Raw genomic sequence first — 16,058 nt, 5'->3', positions numbered from 1 at the left:
ATTCTTCAGAGAGCATGAAAGAGTTTGAGTTTTTTCAAAAGTTCTTCTTAGTTTTCTTCATTAATGGTATAACCTTTTAAATAGTCCAATTTTGGCAGCAGTTTTCTTTGTCTTTTTTTTTTAACTAAGAAGAACTTTTGAAAAAACTCAAACTCTTTCATGCTCTCTGAAGAATCTCAGAGATTTTTAAAGGCTTTCTGAAGAAGCTCAGTAGATCTTTTTTTTAAACTTAGAAGAACTTTTGAAAAAAATCAAACTCTTCATGCTCTCTGAAGAATCTCAGAGACTTTTAAAGGCTTTCTGAAGAAGCTCAGGGACTCTTTTTTTTATATATCAAAAAAGCTTACAGCACCTGGTATTCCCAGGCAGTCCCCCATCCAAGTACTAACCAGGCCCGACCCTGCTTAGCTTCCCAGATAAGACGAGATCGGGCGTGACCAAGGTGGTATGGCCGTAAGCGAAAACTGCTGCCAAAATTGGGCTATTTAAAAGGTTAGACCATTAATGAAGAAAACTAAGAAGAACTTTTGAAAAAACTCAAACTCTTTCATGCTCTCTGAAGAATCTCAGAGATTTTTAAAGGCTTTCTGAAGAAGCTCAGTAGGTCTTTTTTTTAAACTAAGAAGAACTTTTGAAAAACTCAAACTCTTTCATGCTCTCTGAAGAATCTCAGCGACTTCTAAAGGCTTTCTGAAGAAGCTCAGTAAGTCTTTTTTTTTAAACTAAGAAGAACTTTTGAAAAAAACTCAAACTCTTTCATGCTCTCTGAAGAATCTCAGACTTTTAAAGGCTTTCTGAAGAAGCTCAGTGAGTCTTTTTTTTAAACTAAGAAGAACTTTTGAAAAAACTCAAACTCTTTCATGCTCTCTGAAGAATCTCAGAGACTTTTAAAGGCTTTCTGAAGAAGCTCAGTAAGTCTTTTTTTTAAACTAAGAAGAACTTTTGAAAAAAACTCAAACTCTTTCATGCTCTCTGAAGAATCTCAGACTTTTAAAGGCTTTCTGAAGAAGCTCAGTGAGTCTTTTTTTTAAACTAAGAAGAACTTTTGAAAAAACTCAAACTCTTTCATGCTCTCTGAAGAATCTCAGAGACTTTTAAAGACTTTTTGAAGAAGCTCAGTAAGTCTTTTTTTTAAAACTAAGAAGCACTTTTGAAAAAACTCAAACTCTTTCATGCTCTCTGAAGAATCTCAGAGACTTTTAAAGGCTTTCTGAAGAAGCTCAGTAAGTCTTTTTTTTAAACTAAGAAGAACTTTTGAAAAAACTCAAACTCTTTCATGCTCTCTGAAGAATCTCAGAGACTTTTAAAGACTTTTTGAAGAAGCTCAGTAAGTCTTTTTTTTAAACTAAGAAGAACTTTTGAAAAAACTCAAACTCTTTCATGCTCTCTGAAGAATCTCAGAGACTTTTAAAGGCTTTCTGAAGAAGCTCAGTGAGTCTTTTTTTTTAAACTAAGAAGAACTTTTGAAAAAACTCAAACTCTTTCATGCTCTCTGAAGAATCTCAGAGACTTTTAAAGGCTTTCTGAAGAAGCTCAGTGAGTCTTTTTTTAAACTAAGTAGAACTTTTGAAAAAACTCAAACTCTTTCATGCTCTCTGAAGAATCTCAGAGACTTTTAAAGGCTTTCTGAAGAAGCTCAGTGAGTCTTTTTTTTTAAACTAAGAAGAACTTTTGAAAAAACTCAAACTCTTTCATGCTCTCTGAAGAATCTCAGAGACTTTTAAAGGCTTTCTGAAGAAGCTCAGTGAGTCTTTTTTTTTAAACTAAGAAGAACTTTTGAAAAAACTCAAACTCTTTCATGCTCTCTGAAGAATCTCAGAGACTTTTAAAGGCTTTCTGAAGAAGCTCAGTAGGTCTTTTTTTTAAACTAAGAAGAACTTTTGAAAAAACTCAAACTCTTTCATGCTCTCTGAAGAATCTCAGAGACTTTTAAAGGCTTTCTGAAGAAGCTCAGGGACTCTTTTTTTTTAAACTTAGAAGAACTTTTGAAAAAACTCAAACTCTTCATGCTCTCTGAAGAATCTCAGAGACTTTTAAAGGCTTTCTGAAGAAGCTCCGTAGGTCTTTTTTTTTAAACTAAGAAGAACTTTTGAAAAAACTCAAACTCTTTCATGCTCTCTGAAGAATCTCAGAGACTTTTAAAGGCTTTCTGAAGAAGCTCAGGGACTCTTTTTTTTTATATATCAAAAAAGCTTACAGGACCTGGTATTCCCAGGCAGTCCCCCATCCAAGTACTAACCAGGCCCGACCCTGCTTAGCTTCCCAGATAAGACGAGATCGGGCGTGACCAAGGTGGTATGGCCGTAAGCGAAAACTGCTGCCAAAATTGGGCTATTTAAAAGGTTAGACCATTAATGAAGAAAACTAAGAAGAACTTTTGAAAAAACTCAAACTCTTTCATGCTCTCTGAAGAATCTCAGAGACTTTTAAAGGCTTTCTGAAGAAGCTCAGGGACTCTTTTTTTTTTTTTAAATCAAAAAAGCTTACCGCACCTGGTATTCCCAGGCGGTCTCCCATCCAAGTACTAACCAGGCCCGACCCGGCTTAGCTTCCGAGATCAGACGAGATCGGGCGTGACCAAGGTGGTATGGCCGTAAGCAAAAACTGCTGCCAAAATTGGGCTATTTAAAAGGTTAGACCATTAATGAAGAAAACTAAGAAGAACTTTTGAAAAAAGTCAAACTCTTTCATGCTCTCTGAAGAATCTCAGAGACTTTTAAAGGCTTTCTGAAGAAGCTCAGGGACTCTTTTTTTGTTTAAATCAAAAAAGCTTACAGCACCTGGTATTCCCAGGCGGTCTCCCATCCAAGTACTAACCAGGCCCGACCCTGCTTAGCTTCCGAGATCAGACGAGATCGGGCGTGACCAAGGTGGTATGGCCGTAAGCGAAAACTGCTGCCAAAATTGGGCTATTTAAAAGGTTAGACCATTAATGAAGAAAACTAAGAAGAACTTTTGAAAAAACTCAAACTCTTTCATGCTCTCTGAAGAATCTCAGAAACTTTTAAAGGCTTTCTGAAGAAGCTCAGTAAGTCTTTTTTTTTAAACTAAGAAGAACTTTTGAAAAAACTCAAACTCTTTCATGCTCTCTGAAGAATCTCAGAGACTTTTAAAGGCTTTCTGAAGAAGCTAAGTAGGTCTTTTTTTAAACTAAGAAGAACTTTTTTAAAAAACTCAAACTCTTTCATGCTCTCTGAAGAATCTCAGAGACTTTTAAAGGCTTTCTGAAGAAGCTCAGGGACTCTTTTTTTTTTTTATATCAAAAAAGCTAACAGCACCTGGTATTCCCAGGCGGTCTCCCATCCAAGTACTAACCAGGCCCGACCCTGTTTAGCTTCCGAGATCAGACGAGATCCGGCGTGACCTTTTTTTTTTTTTTTTTTTTTTATTATCAAAAGTATCAAAATATTTTTTCACAACATAATATCAAATCCAATCAAAACAGACACAAAATTACAATTACAAACATCAAAACACCCCACAATACACAGACATCAAATCTATCCATCATAATAAACCAAAACCAAATAACCACATGCGTAAATTTCCCCATTCAACATTTATCAATGTAATCGCCATACATATTTCTCTCCTTTTAGAACTTTACATTTAACCCTCCTTTATCATCCACACATATCAGCCTACATCCACTTATAAAAGCCTTTTCAAAAATATCTTTGTTTAGATATTTCCACATTAAAAAGACATTCTTTCTCACCACAGATTTGAACATCACAGAAACATCCACTTTTTTCCCTTCAAAATATGCCATATTCCTCCTCGCCCATATTGCATACCTTGCATGACTTAGGATAAAATTACACAGGTTTACTCCCAAATCTTTACAATTCGTACATTCACCAAATAAAAACAGTTTTTTCCATTCATCTCCTGTTACATCTTTTCCCCAATCATCCTTGACCAATTTTCTCAATTTTCCATGAAACACATCAAGCTCTTTGCATTCAAAAAATATATGCATTAGAGTTTCAGGATCAGTATTACATACATCACATTCTCTGTTCACATTTTTATTGATTTGATGAATCACCACTTTCGTATATATCCTATTATGTCTAAGTTTAAAATCTAAATTCTCACATTCCAGTCCATTATATTTCACACATAAGTTCTTCCATATTGTCTTCACATTAAATTCTGGGAACAATCTTGGCCACACATTTTCTGATGCAGGCAATTTAATTTCCTTTTCAACCAATATCTTGTATATCTCTTTAGTAGTTATATCAGACAAATATTTCTTCTCTTCATTTTTCACAATGTACATATCTGGAATTCCCCACTTTAGCAACCTCCTTCTCTATCATTTCTCTACCATCTCCTGGGCAGACTTGTTTTGATATTTTCACATACACAATCAACTTTCGATTTTTCAATCTCATCATCCCATCCCACAACGCAATCATACATAGCCCTATTTGGTAAAAAACCTTTTACATATTCATATACCATATCCTTGACTTGTCTTACTCCCGCTTTCATGTACAATCTGTTATAGAACATTTTCCCTTTCATCCGTATCTTTGGATTCAGAAATATCGGCTGGTTATGTACTTGACTAATATTTTCACACTCATATCCTACATTCACTAAAAACTCAGCCCAAGCACTAAATACTTCTTGATAAAATAATGGCACTTTTCCAACCATTGGCTTCTTTAATGCCATAAACACTCCTTCATCACCACATCCACCACTTTTGTCCAAAAAGTCTCTCAAAAATCCCTTCCATCCACAATCATCTTTATCATATAAATACTTCTTTATTGTTTTCACTCTTATTGCTTTTCTTTTTACATCTAAATCAACCAGCTTTAAACCTCCCGCCGTATAATCTGCTATTATTGTCTTTGTTGATATTTTTACCCCTTTCCCTCCCCACAAAAAATTATTCACAGCCTCCTTCATTCCATTCACTACCCAGTCTGGTAAATCAACTGCTCCAATCACATAATTACATTTGGAAAGCAATAACGAATTTACAACTACTACCTTACCTCTTAATCCTAATTCTCTTAATCTCCAGAACTGCAGTACCTGTTTTATTTTATTTAAAATTCCAGTCCACGTAGCATCCCTAGCTTCTTTTGCATTCACTCCTATATTCACTCCTAAAATCATCATATGCTCTTTTGTAACTTTAAAAGGAACATCACATCCACCTATATCCACTCCTCCTATACTCATTATTTCTGATTTATCCACGTTTATTTTTGCTCCTGATGCTTTTCCATATGTTTCCATATGCCTCATTACTTTATTTATACTCTCAATATATCTAACTGTGAATGTTGTGTCATCTGCATACTGATGAATTAAACTCAAACCTCCATATGGAATTGGAATTCCTCTTATCCCTTTATCACTTTTTATCAATGCTGCCAGAGGTTCAGCTGATATTGAATACAGCAAAGCAGACAAGGGACAACCCTGCCTTACTGACCTTTCTAATGGAAAGGGATCTGTTAAAACACCGTTAACCTTTACACAACTCTTTGCATTACTATATAAAAGATTTATCCACCTCAGAATCCTCTCTCCAAATCCAAATCTTCTCATTGTTTGTTCAATAAAACCGTGCTCAACCCTATCAAACGCTTTGTTTAAATCTATACATAACACTATTCCCCCTTCCCCATCCTTATCCAAACCATCCACTACATCTCTAATTGTACAGATTGTGTCTGCGATGTCCCTTCCCGGTATACTGTATGCTTGATTTGGTGATATTATACTCCCCACTACTTCTTTTATTCTGTTGGCTAAAACTTTTGTCAAAATCTTATAATCTGTGTTTAAAAGACTTAAAGGTCTGTAATTTCCCAAACTGAGAGGACTACCTTTATTTTAATACAAGACAGTAATTACTCCTAGACCCATTGATTCTGGTACCTCCCTTCTTTCTTCCATACTTCTATAAAGCCTCAACAATATTGGTGCTAAAATCTCTATGAAAGTTTTATAGAACTCATGTGTTAACCCATCTGATCCCAGGCTTTTGTTCGGCTTTGTTTGTTTTATTGCTGCTTGTATTTCTTCAATACTTATGTCTCCTTCACACATATTTTTATCTACTTCATTCAATCTAGCACTTACAGTGTTTAAAACTCCATCCACACATTCTTGTTTTATACTCTCCTTCTTAAATAGTTTCTTATAAAACAACTCTACTACTTCCATTATCTCCACATAGTCTGTTACCTTTTCACCTTTATCATTTTCCAGTTCTGTAATATGGTTCTTCCTCTGCTTTTTTCTCTCTAAATTTAGAAAGAATTTTGTGCATCTTTCTCCCTCCACTACATACTGTGCTCTACTCCTAACTATTGCACCTACACACTTCTCCTTTTCATACTCCTCTATTTCTGCTTTTATCTGCAGGAAACGCTCTTTTCCATACTCAGGATTATTCTCTATTTTCTCTGCCTCCTCCTCCAAAGTATCTTGCATAGCATCCATTTTACTCTTTCTCATAAAATTCCTTTGCTTTGAATATCTAATACTTCTTTTTTTAATTTTTCCTTTCATCATTTCCCACCATTCACACACATTTTCATTATACAAAGGATTTTCCATTTCATATCTTATACATCTACTAATATTTTCCTTGTATGCCTCTTCCTTTAACAGAGATGCATTCAAACACCACAGCCCTTCACCTCTTTCTTCTCTATTTACGCCTATCTTTACTGTCATGGCAGCATGGTCACTTATTCCTAAAAACTTGTATCCCACGTTTTTCACATAACTTAGCACTTCTCTTTTAACTAAACATAAATCAATTCGACTTTGTTTTAAGCTCCCCAACACCATTTGTCTTCTTGAAAACTCTCTTTTAAAAGGATTCTCCTCTCTCCAGGCATCAACCATATCCTCACTCTGCATCAACCCATTTAAATATTTTCTGGACACATCTGATCTAAAATTTGCACTGCTCGACGCATCCAGTCTTGTGCACCACACATTAAAATCTCCCACCACTATACATTTGCCTGCACATAGCGGCTTAATTTGCTTAAAAATTCCCACTCTTTCAGTTTCCACGTTAGGCGCATATAAATTAATCAGCCTAAACAAATCATTACACCACATAAATTCTATAGCTAACACTCTTCCTTTACCGTCATTGTATATTTGTTTAGCATTATGCACTTCCCCTCCTTTTATCAGAATTGCCACACCACATGCTCTTTGGTTACCATGATTTACAAAAATATCTCCTTCCCAAAGTTTTTTATGTTATGCATTATGTCTTCAGTCCAATGTGTCTCTTGCAAACATATTACATCTGTTTTTAGCATTTCAGTCAATTGCTCAAACTTATCTGTTTCTCTGAGTCCATTACTGTTAAAGCAGGTAATACTCATTATGTCACACATAGTGTACATTAAAATTATAAGAGAGACCAAAATCATTGGGAAAAACTTCAAAATCGTACTTTTTTCCACTGTACTCTTCCATTCCTTTCTTTTTCCTTTTCATCTGTTTAGTATTTCCTTTAATTGTGTCCATTTCCTCTCCCATATTTGTCAAGGGAGTCTCTAACACCACATTCTCTCCTACCCCTCCACCTCCTCCATCTTCTTTCTCCATTCTTCTTCCCTCCTCCATCAGTCTTGGTCCTTGACTTTTCTTGCTACCACCCCGTCGACCTTCACCATCACCTTTGATTGTCCCTCCATCGCCCTCTTCAGCCACCTGCTCCGCTGAGATTTTCACATTTCCCGCTCCCGAACTTGTCTCTTTACCTGGGCCCGATTCTTCTCCCCTCCTTCCTTTCTCTCTCTCTATCCGCACTTGCTCTGTGCCAACATCATCTCGACGGCTCTCTTTCCTAGTGGCATCCTGTTCTGCTGCTGCTTCTCTTTCAATCCAGGCGTCTTCTATTCCCCCTTTCCCAACCGTTGAAGCCCTCTCCTCCTCCTCCTCCTCCTCCTCCTCCTCCTCCTCCTCTTCCTCTTCCTCCTCACCATACAGATCCGATGAACACCCCGCACTTTCCTCTTCATCTATCTCCTCCGGAGTTTTACACACACACAATGCAGTCCTCATCGCACACACGCTGCAGTTTCCCTCGTTGCATTCTCGCACATAATGTCCCTGCTTGCCGCACTTGAAACATTTAAAGCTTGGACAGTCTCTCACGATGTGTCCAGGCTGAATACACAAGCGGCACACCTTCACTTGCCTGTCGTGGATGACCCGAAAATGCTCTGTTCCTCCCATCGTCTCGAACTTTGTTGAGTATGGCAGAGATTTGACAGTGTCTGTGAACCTAACTTTTAGGAATCTTGTTCCGTCTGCGATGTCAGTCTCTAGCCACATTCTCCTTTTAATTGTTGAAACCGCTGTTACTCCCCATTCGGTCAATTTTCTCAATATCTCCTCATCTTGAATATACATAGGAAGGTTTAGGAAAGAAACCACCATCTCAGTATTGCTTACTTCTTTGGCCATGATTCGACTGTTCTTTATCCTTAGTCCATCCAGTATTTTTTCTTTTCCCTTCTCCTCATTCATTGTCAGTTCATATTCTCTTGGAGTTTTATATCTACATCCCATTAACCTCTCCACATTCATCTCTCACCTTCTTCAATAATTCCATCATAGTGATTCTGTCTTCTCCCTCAATCTCTACCAATACTGTTAAGCTTCTCTCATAAGTACGTCTTCTTGGAACACCTTTAACGCCATTCTGTCTCATAATCCGCTTGTCCAGTCCGTTTTCCATCTCCATGTTATCCTTCATTGTTATTCAGTCGCTCAAAAAATAAATAAATAACACCCCAAACAGCAAAAGCTGTTTGGGGAGTAATAAACCAACAACAAAAAAAAAAACTTTTTTATCTTGTGTAATATAAAAAACAAAATATCAGTTGAACAAAACACTCTCCACCTGTTCTCTCCACTATTGCCAAGTCACTTCCTGGGACGTACCAACTCAAAGACGTGCCCAAGGTGGTATGGCCGTAAGCGAAAACTGCTTCCAAAATTGGGCTATTTAAAAGGTTAGACCATTAATGAAGAAAACTAAGAAGAACTTTTGAAAAAACTCAAACTCTTTCATGCTCTCTGAAGAATCTCAAAGACTTTTAAAGGCTTTCTGAAGAAGCTCAGTAAGTCTTTTTTTTTTAACTAAGAAGAACTTTTGAAAAAAACAAACTATTTCATGCTCTCTGAAGAATCTCAGAGACTTTTTAAGGCTTTCTGAAGAAGCTCAGGGACTCTTCTTTTTTTTTTTTAAATCAAAAAAGCTTACAGCACCTGGTATTCCCAGGCGGTCTCCCATCCAAGTACTAACCAGGCCCGACCCTGCTTAGCTTCCGAGATCAGACGAGATCGGGCGTGACCAAGGTGGTATGGCCATAAGCGAAAACTGCTGCAAAAATTGGGCTATTTAAAAGGTTAGACCATTAATGAAGAAAACTAAGAAGAACTTTTGAAAAAAACTCAAACTCTTTCATGCTCTCTGAAGAATCTCAGAGACTTTTAAAGGCTTTCTGAAGAAGCTCAGTAGGTCTTTTTTTTAAACTAAGAAGAACTTTTGAAAAAACTCAAACTCTTTCATGCTCTCTGAAGAATCTCAGAGACTTTTAAAGGCTTTCTGACGAAGCTCAGGGACTCTTTTTTTTTATATCAAAAAAGCTTACAGCACCTGATATTCCCAGGCGGTCTCCCATCCAAGTACTAACCAGGCCCGACCCTGCTTAGCTTCCGAGATCAGACGAGATCGGGCGTGACCAAGGTGGTATGGCCGTAAGCAAAAACTGCTGCCAAAATTGGGCTATTTAAAAGGTTAGACCATTAATGAAGAAAACTAAGAAGAACTTTTGAAAAAACTCAAACTCTTTCATGCTCTCTGAAGAATCTCAGAGACTTTTAAAGGCTTTCTGAAGAAGCTCAGTAAGTACTCTTTTCCCTCAGTAGGGACTCTTTTTTTTTTTTTTATCAAAAAAGCTTACAACACCTGGTATTCCCAGGCGGTCTCCCATCCAAGTACTAACCAGGCCCGACCCTGCTTAGCTTCCGAGATCAGACGAGATCGGGCGTGACTTTTTATTTTTTTTTATTTTATTAAACCAACATTTCACATTTTACACATCATTTGCAACATATCACCTCATATACAATTCACTTAACATGTTTTCATATAATTCCTCTATCCTTAGATACCAACAAATTACAAGCTTAATTACTTTGGCATATTTATCTTATATTCATGAAAACATTCCATTACTCTTGTGTCAGTCCCAATAATAGTTTTGTAAAACCTCTCAGTTTGTCCATTCAAGTAGAAATATTCATACAATATCTGTATATGCCCTTCCAACTTAATTTTAAAGAAAACCCACATATTAATGTTACTTTGTTTGCCTTTCATGACATTACGTCTGCACCATATTGCATATCTTGCCACGTTGAGAATAAAGTTGACTATATATTTATTTTGTCCTCTTCCTTTTAGTCCAAGTAAAAATACTTTATTCCATTCACTTTGTTCTTCAATTCTTTCTCCCAAAATTCCTTCCACAAATTTTTTAATTTCTCTCATAAAAACCTGAAGATTCGAACACAATAAAAACAAATGTAAAAACCCCTCATCTTCATTTTGACAGACATCACATCTTGCATTCTGCTCAATCCTCATTTTACATAGTCTCATTTTTGTATAAATAACATTATGTCTTAAAAGAAAATTAAAATTCTCAATCATTGGATCCATGTATCTTATTCTCAAATTTTCCCAAATGTTCTCAGCTTCAGTCCCTGGGAATAAACTAGTCCAAAAACCATTTGCTATTGGCTGAACAAAAACCCTTATTCTAAAATAATTATAAAACAATTTTAAAGAACATGATTGAATTGGAATTTTATTACTACTTTCTTTTAAAAACATTTCAACCTTTCCCTTTCCTTCATCTCTTTTTCCTATTCCTTCTATCCAATCTTTGGGAATTGCTTTTTTAATTTTGTCAAATTGTTGCTTTACTATACCCCTTTCTACTTCTTCTCCATTCCCCTCAATTTCATCTATTATACCTTGAAGTGGTATAAAGCCATCGATTACCTCATACAAAACATCTCTCACTTTAATTATTCCTGCTGCCATCCATTGTTTAAAATATAATTCCTTCTCTTCATATAAAATATTAGCGTTTAAAAACAAAGGATGATTCAAAAACTCGTTCATACCTTCTGGCTTATACCGAATTGTCGGTAAAAATTCTTTCCATGCCCCTAAAACTTCTCTATAGAATTCAGGTATACCCTTTAACATATGTTCCTTCAATTTCATCCATATTATTCCCTCGCCCATATTTAGACCTCCACACTTATTCAAAAAATATTTCATTCCGTCCTTCCACTCATGTCTGTTATCTTCATTTAAAAATTTCTTCATTATCTTAACCCTTAGACTCTTCATTCTTAGAACAGGATCTAACAAACCTAAACCTCCCTTCTCAACAGGCCCTATCATTGTGTCATATGCAATTTTTGCTGGTTTGCCGTCCCAAATAAATTTTAAAATATATGTTTTCAGCTTCTTATATACCCAAATTGGTAATGGAGTTACTTCCAAAGCATACCATATTTTTGATAGCATCAGAGTATTCACAATCAAAATTTTACCTCTTAGGTTCAACAATCTTTGTCTCCAAAATGTCAATCTTCTCTCAATTCCTCCTAAAATCTCATCCCATATTATGTCTCTAGTTTTCTTTTCCTCCTTCCCAATTCTAATTCCCAAAACCTTCATGTTTTCTGTCTCCTCTTTAAAGTTAGGGTAGTCAGGTAATTGTTTTGCCGTTCCTATTCTCATCATTACAGTTTTGTCTATGTTTATTTTTGCTCCTGAACCCTTACAGTATTTTTGTATTTTCCCCATAGCTCCTTCAATGCTCTCAGTATCCTTTAAAATTAAAGTTGTGTCTTCTGCATATTGGTAAATTTTGTGTTCTTTTTCCATTCCACCAAAGCCAACTCCTTTAATATTTTCGTCTTCTGCAACCGCTAAACCTAAAGGTTCAGCCACAATACTATATAATAATGCAGATAAAGGGCATCCCTGTCTTATTGACCTTGTTATGCTAAAAACATCTGTCATAAAACCATTACACTTCACAAAACTAATTGCATCTTTATATAAAGCCCTAATCCATTTTATAAACTTATCCCCGAAACCAAATTGCTCTAAAAGTTCAAATAAAAAATCATGTTCTACCCTATCGAAAGCTTTTTCCAAGTCTAAACTAACCATGTATCCCTCCTTTTTGTTTTCTATCATATAACTTACTTTATCCCTTATATTACTTACCGTATCTGTAATTTCCCTCCCTATAATTGAATACGCTTGATTCATTGTTATTATTTCTGGTAAAACTTTCTTTAGTCGATTTGCCAAAACTTTGGCTAAAATTTTAAAATCCGTATTTAACATAGATATAGGCCTATAGTTCTTTAAATCTGCTGAGTCACCTTTTTTCTTAAAAATTAATTTTACCATTCCTACTCTCATCAATTGACTTGCTTCCCCCTTATCATATATTGCCTTATATATTTCTTTTAAAACCGGAGTTAATGTGTTCTTAAAAGCCTTATAAAACTCACTGGTCAATCCGTCTGCTCCTGGACTTTTACCATTATTCAACTGTGATATTGCTACCTCTATTTCTTCATCTAAAAGATCAGTATCACACCTTGCTTTATCTTCTTTAGTTACTTTTGTTTTTACCTTACTTAATAAAAACTGCTTTTCTTCTTCTTGTGTCCCTTCACTTTTAAAAAGACGTGCATAAAACTCTTTTACACTTCCCAATATCTCTTTGGTTCCTTTCATTCTACTTCCATCCTGTTTCAATACCTCCTTTATTGTATCAGCCTTTTGTCTATTTTCCTCCAAGCTAAAAAAAAATTTTGTGCACCTTTCCCCTTCTATTACATTTTTTGCCCTACTCCTTATCATAGCTCCTCTACATTTTTCTCCTTCAATCTCCTTTAGTCTGCTCTCATATACTAAAATCGTTTCTATATCCCCATTCTCTTTTAGTAATTCTTCTTTCAAAACACTTCTAACTTTTAGCTCTTCTTTCCTCTTAATATTTTGTAACAAACTACTGTATCTTATTGAATATTTCTTTATCTCATACTTTACATTATCCTACCACACCCTCTTATCCTCTTAATACATTCCATTCCCTCTTTCATTCTTTATTATTTCTTCTATCTTAATTTTATACCCTTCATCTTTTAATAGTTCATTATTTAAACACCATATCCCCTTTCCCCTCTCCATCCCCGTCTCGTTCAAATGTACCATTAACATGCCATGGTCACTTAAAGAGGTCATCTTATAATATATTTTATCAATCTTTCTCTTCATATTACTTTTAATCAACATAAAATCTATTCTACTTTGCTTCATTTGATCTTTTACCAACTGTCGTCTTGAGAAGTCTTTTATACCCTCATTCATCTCTCTCCATATGTCTATTAGATCATATTTATCCATTAATTTGAGCAACTCTTCTCTCCCACTGTCTCTTTTATATACCATGTCATTTGTTATATCCATTCTACTGAAAACTGTATTGAAATCACCCATTAAAACAATATTTCCCCATTTTTCTATCAGGCCATTTAAATTATTAAAAAACATTTTCTTTTCCGCCTCAGCGTTTGGTGCATGTACATTACACAGAAAAACATTTTCCCCTCCTATATCCATTTTCACAATAATGCATTTTCCTTCTTTATCCTGGTATATGATTTCAACATCATCACTCAAGTTTCTTTTACATAAAACAGCAACTCCTTTCCCTTTCCCCCCTTCCCCATTATTATAATAAATTCCTCCTTTCCATCTTCTTTTAAAACTGTCCATCATTTCATCTTTCCAAAATGTTTCCTGCAATAATATTACATCAGCTTTTTTGCATAACTCTTTCAGTTTTTCAAATTTATCCACACTAGTTAATCCCCTCACATTGATTGAAACAATACATAGAGTCATTAAAAACAACACATTCATGTTTCATTCTTTTCTCCCCCCTTCTCCCTTAAATCTCCATCTTCTTTTGTACTTAAGCTCATTCTCCTTCTCTGTCCTTTTTCCCTACTTTCTTCTACATTTGGTTTGTTCAATATTCCTCTTTTCATTCCCCTCCTAAGCTCCTCCAAATTAACTTCTATGCATTCCTCAACTTGCTCCTTCTCATTTTTATCTTCCCTCCTCTCTTTTATTGTATCATCCACCGGGCCCACAATGCCTTCTTCCATAATTCCCTCCATCTTGTCCACCTCTCCTCCCTCCAACTTCTTGTCTCCACCCTTTTCTTGCTCATGCCCTTTACTATCCTCATTGTCTTCTACAGTCCCATCCTTCTCTTCTTCATTATTGACAGTGTCCATTATTTCCATATTATTCTCAGATTCACCATTTTCCGCTTCATCATTAACCTCTTCTTCATGTTCACTTTCACAATCACATCTCATAAATGCTTTCTTACAATCAGGACATTTATCAGCTTTACAGTCTTTCGCAAAATGTCCTTGCTCATAGCATTCAAAGCAATAAAAATCAGGACAGTCCCTTAAGATATGTCCTGGCTGCATGCACATGCGACAAAGTTTCTCCTGTCCATCGTGAATTACCCTAAAGTACTGAGCGCCATCTGCGGTTTCAAATTTTGCGCTATAGGGCAGTGAAGTTACCTCTTTAGGAAATTTAACTTTCACATACCTCGTTCCGTCAGCAATGTTCGTTCCAGGATAGACTCTCCTCTTTATTTTCATCAAGGGAGTGACTCCCCAAAACTTCAATTTGTCCTCAATCACTTCATCCTCTAAATATGCCGGCAGGTGAAGAAAAGATACCATATGCTCCTTTACCTCCAACCTCCTTACTTCGAAGAATTGACCTTTTATTTCCATTCCGTCCTCTAACACATCACAAACATCTGCAGCTTCCAATGTCAGCTCATATTCTTTGCCCCGGCTTGGGTCTCACAGCTAACAGTTTGCCAAATCCAATCTTCTGTGTCACTGCTTTAATGATGTCTTCAGCTTTTACCTCCTTGTTGTCCCTCAAATCAATCACCACCGTCGCTTCTTTCAGATAATCCACTCGTTTCTTGATGTTCCGTTGTCCTTCATGATCCATATTTACTCCATTAGCCTCTCTTGAACCTTTATGTGCTCCATTTCACTCAATCTGTTCTTCCAGTCCTCCTGCCATTCCTAGGTCGATGCCATGTGGTCCGTCCATTGTTCTAACAAAACAAGGATCGCTTCCAAGCAGATCTACTGCTTGGAGCTTAAACGCGTGCCTTATAAATCAAACTTAGATCTCCTTCCAAGATATAAACAAAAAACTAAAATTAAACAATGAGATTTAGAAGAGCCTTTGTCTCCCAACTGCAGTCACACACACTTCCTACTTGCTCTAGAGCGCTCAAGGTGGTATGGCCGTAAGCGAAAACTGCTGCCAAAATTGGGCTATTTAAAAGGTTAGACCATTAATGAAGAAAACTAAGAAGAACTTTTGAAAAAACTCAAACTCTTTCATGCTCTCTGAAGAATCTCAGAGACTTTTAAAGGCTTTCTGAAGAAGCACAGGGACTCTTTTTTTTTTTTTTTTTTTTTTTAAATCAAAAAAGCTTACAGCACCTGGTATTCCCAGGCGGTCTCCCATCCAAGTACTAGCCAGGCCCGACCCTGCTTAGCTTCCGAGATCAGACGAGATTTTTTTTTAATTTTTTTTTATTAAGAAATTTCAATCAATAAAATACAATTAAAATAAATACAATAAAAAATAAATATTTTCTTCTACATACATCTCTACATCACATATATTTCATTTACATACATTATTTAAAAAACTCCATCACTTCCCGGCAGCTTCCACATTTGGTCTTTAAGGACACAACAAACTTTTGGGGTAAAAATATCATTAAAAGCATCCAACATATTTTCACATTTAAAATAAACATACAATCTTTCAATATACAATTCAGTTTTCCTTTTAAACATATTCCAAA

The 16,058-nt window shown here is 35.9% G+C and overlaps 4 non-coding genes and 2 pseudogenes across 4 annotated transcripts; all 6 read right to left on the bottom strand.

Annotated features, from left to right (window-relative positions):
• Positions 1–340: 340 nt before the first annotated feature.
• LOC143734798 (5S ribosomal RNA) lies at positions 341–459 on the bottom strand (annotated as a pseudogene).
• A 1,731-nt stretch (positions 460–2,190) lies between these two features.
• On the bottom strand, positions 2,191–2,309 carry LOC143734809 (5S ribosomal RNA; annotated as a pseudogene).
• Positions 2,310–2,480: 171 nt separating this feature from the next.
• On the bottom strand, positions 2,481–2,599 carry LOC143734696 (5S ribosomal RNA). The gene has a single exon (XR_013202593.1). It is a non-coding gene; the product is annotated as a 5S ribosomal RNA (ribosomal RNA).
• A 169-nt stretch (positions 2,600–2,768) lies between these two features.
• Positions 2,769–2,887, bottom strand: LOC143733689 (5S ribosomal RNA). Its single transcript, XR_013201609.1, has one exon. It is a non-coding gene; the product is annotated as a 5S ribosomal RNA (ribosomal RNA).
• A 6,386-nt stretch (positions 2,888–9,273) lies between these two features.
• Positions 9,274–9,392, bottom strand: LOC143734047 (5S ribosomal RNA). Its single transcript, XR_013201955.1, has one exon. It is a non-coding gene; the product is annotated as a 5S ribosomal RNA (ribosomal RNA).
• Positions 9,393–9,664: 272 nt separating this feature from the next.
• On the bottom strand, positions 9,665–9,783 carry LOC143734051 (5S ribosomal RNA). Its single transcript, XR_013201958.1, has one exon. It is a non-coding gene; the product is annotated as a 5S ribosomal RNA (ribosomal RNA).
• Between the last annotated feature and the right edge of the window lie 6,275 nt (positions 9,784–16,058).

Source organism: Siphateles boraxobius, unplaced genomic scaffold (assembly GCF_051911475.1).
Source record: "Siphateles boraxobius isolate OS27281-9 unplaced genomic scaffold, OSU_SipBor_1 99, whole genome shotgun sequence".
Taxonomy (NCBI): domain Eukaryota; kingdom Metazoa; phylum Chordata; class Actinopteri; order Cypriniformes; family Leuciscidae; genus Siphateles; species Siphateles boraxobius.
Note: the sequence above shows the minus strand (reverse complement) of the source record. Positions and strands in the feature narration are given on the sequence as shown.